Source organism: Paroedura picta, chromosome 4, assembly GCF_049243985.1.
Source record: "Paroedura picta isolate Pp20150507F chromosome 4, Ppicta_v3.0, whole genome shotgun sequence".
NCBI classification, from domain to species: Eukaryota; Metazoa; Chordata; class Lepidosauria; order Squamata; family Gekkonidae; genus Paroedura; species Paroedura picta.
The window spans coordinates 81,117,278-81,120,593 of NC_135372.1; the positions used below are offsets into that span (position 1 = coordinate 81,117,278).

Here is a 3,316-nt window from a genome sequence, read left to right on the forward strand (position 1 = left end):
CACCATCAGTATTCACATTGCTTTCCTGCTACCTCAGATTTGTTCAGTAATTTTCTCTCATTGTATTTCCCTTCTTCCCTATCACATTTATTTTTATACATTCTGACAAGCTTTTTTCAAGATTAACAACCACAGATTAATATTAGTAATTGTAATTTGTTTCCCAAGAAGACCAACAAAATCCCTGTGAAATCATTTAGGCTGAGTGATTTACAACAGCCACAGAAAATACAATAGTGCTGTTGCCAGTGTCATTCTTACTTTCAGTTCCAAATGTAACTTTTTAAAAATCCCAAAACTTCATGGGGACGAGGAAAAAGGGAAGAGTGAGTTAACTGGCACTCATTATTTTAAAAAAATGTTTTTGCATAAATTCACATTAAAATTTGTTGTTATTACTTTGAGAAGCTGCTTCCTACTCAAATGAACTTCTTTTGACACTGAGTTTCATCCTTATGGAAAGAAATGCTCATGTTTTGCATACAGTTAACAGCCTTATCCTTCAGGCACTGTTTGCCACTAGAGGCCTTCTTGCCAATTGCATAGATTCTAAACTACAGAGGAATGCATAGAGTGTCTCATTACATATTTATATATTATACTTACTGGGAGGGTCTAGCCAGAGCCTCTATGGTTGAAGGTTAGAACCCTGGAGTTACTGGCAGTTGGGAATCTGCAACAGTCCCAAACATTTCCAGGCCTTGCTCTTTACTTTGAATATGCCTCGCTGTCTTGCAGAATTGAGGAACAGCAGTTCTTAGAAGGCAGGGCCTCAGGGTGTCAGAGCTTTTCAGCACGTATCCTGCTGTTCCTGTAGTGCTAATAGAAGAGTAGCAAATACCTCAGCAGCCAAGAGAAATTGGAAATGGAGGTTCCCAAGTGCAGCGCACATTTCTACCCCAAGTTCTGGTCCCGGCTTTCAGCACTTGCTTGTCCTTATTGGAGCTTAGAGAAGAACAATGAAATCTACACTACATCTCATTATCGTGAAGCCTTAAACAATTGTAAGGAGATGGATGCACAGCCTTCTACCAACAGTATTCCAGTTTCTCTGTTCAAACATCAGACTCGTCTTTCAGCAGCTTCCATAAGCAGTTGGGTGATGCCGTCTCCTCCTCCTCCTCCTCCACCACCAGCAGCAGAAGAATATAGCTGTGAGTTTGGGTCACTAAAGTATCTGATGCTGTGTTCCCTGGGTGGTGTCTTGAGCTGTGGACTGACTCATACAGCAGTAGTACCACTAGATGTGGTGAAATGCCGGATGCAGGTGGAACCTAACCGCTATCGTGGGCTTGTGCAAGGCCTGACTCTTACTGTGCAAGAGGAGGGAATGCGTGGACTGGTCAAGGGATGGGCCCCAACAGCCATAGGTTACTCCATGCAAGGACTTGGCAAGTTTGGCCTTTATGAGACCTTTAAGATACATTATTCTGAATTATTGGGTCCTGAACATGCTTATCTGTGGCGGACCAGCCTCTACCTGGCTGCCTCAGCCAGTGCTGAGTTCTTTGCTGACATTGCTCTGGCCCCAATGGAAGCAGTCAAGGTACGAATTCAGACCCAGGAGGGCTATGCTAACACACTGCGGGATGCAGCTCCAAAGATGTTCATTGAAGAGGGGCTGTGGGCTTTCTACAAAGGAGTGGCTCCACTCTGGATGCGCCAGATCCCTTATACCATGATGAAGTTTGCCTGTTTTGAACGAACTGTAGAGGCACTCTATAAATATGTCATGCCCAAGCCTCGTGATGACTGCACCAAAATAGAACAACTCGGAGTCACTTTTGTTGGTGGTTATATTGCTGGCATCTTCTGTGCCATAGTCTCACACCCAGCTGACTCTGTGGTATCTCTGCTCAACAAAGAAAAGGGCAGCACTGCCATTGAAGTCCTCAAGAGACTGGGCATATATGGCATCTGGAAAGGCCTCTTTACCCGTATCCTGATGATTGGTACCCTCACTGCTCTGCAGTGGTTCATTTATGATTCAGTTAAAGTGTACCTCAAACTCCCTCGGCCCCCACCTCCTGAGATGCCTGCCTCTTTAAGAGAGAAAATGTCATTAAAATAGACCCCAAGACAGACCTACACTGTTGTGTTTCACAGATCCCTTTATTCTATAAGAATTTCTGGGCCGCTTTGTATGTGAATATTGGTGGACTATGGACCATATTCTAGTTCAAACTAAGCTCCACAGTACACCAACCATATATTAAGCAAGCTACTTAAAATGTCTACTTACTACAGCATTGATGCAGAATAATAGTTCTGCAAAATAATAGTTCTGGAATTTTGTTTTTGTATAAATTGTGTTCAAAATACATAGTGCATAATGTGATTCAGAGTTTTTACAGCCCTGTTCAATATGTTAAAGTTGTTAACTATTATTACTAGCAGCTGGTAGCTTAGTTGGTTGTTGATTCTTTGTCAAGTTCTTCATAGTATCAAATTGCATCCTCAAATATGCATTAATGAAATCTGACTTTCTAGCTGAAGCACTGTCAAACCATATGCTTTGAAGTTCTTTTAAATTCAATAGGTTTACATGTGAGGATCATAGTAAGTGTCTATACTCATTTACATGTGAGAATTTTGTTCTTGCAGTGGGATTGTTTGTGTGTCTTTTGAAAGGTTGGTTAAAATGCTTGAGTTTTTAGACCATTTGCAGTGCAGGGCTTGATATTCTGAAAAGCAGCTAGAATCGCTCTGCATGCAGGTGGATGTGGCTCACATCCTGGGATCACTGTCCTTATGTTTATTAGACTACCAATCTTTCTTAACAGAGCTTTTGATTATGGGTTTCTACCTTTTCTTTAACAGTCACCCTACACCTTTGAGCATTATACTGACAAAGTGTGGGAAGAATGCTTCTACCCTGGAAGCTCAGCTAAAAATGTGAATTTTTGCATTGCATTAATGTTGTGCTTTCTTCATGATGTATTTTTTTGTTTTCCTACATGTTCACATAAACATTAAATTGTTATCATAGCAAATAAAGTTGTGTGGAAACATAGGGTTTCTTTTGGATAGAATTTATTAAAAACATACTGGCAGTTTTACATTTCATGCAAAGAAGATGATAAGTTCCAAAATCTTATTTCAGATCCATGGTCTTGCAAATGAATATCAGTTCATTGCCAGTGGTTCATTTTTCTCTATAATATGAATTTACACCCTGTACCAAATTTTTACTAAAATTGACAACATATGTGTTCTTGTCATCTGTAAGAATTTATCCAACCACTTCCTAGGAACTTTAGTTTATTTCCATTTTATTAGCTAGCTTTGAAACTACTGACAACTTTTGTCCAGAATT

The 3,316-nt window shown here is 40.3% G+C and overlaps 1 pseudogene; it reads left to right on the forward strand.

Annotated features, from left to right (window-relative positions):
* The first annotated feature begins 628 nt into the window (after positions 1-628).
* LOC143835663 (solute carrier family 25 member 3 pseudogene) lies at positions 629-3,013 on the forward strand (annotated as a pseudogene).
* Positions 3,014-3,316: the final 303 nt, after the last annotated feature.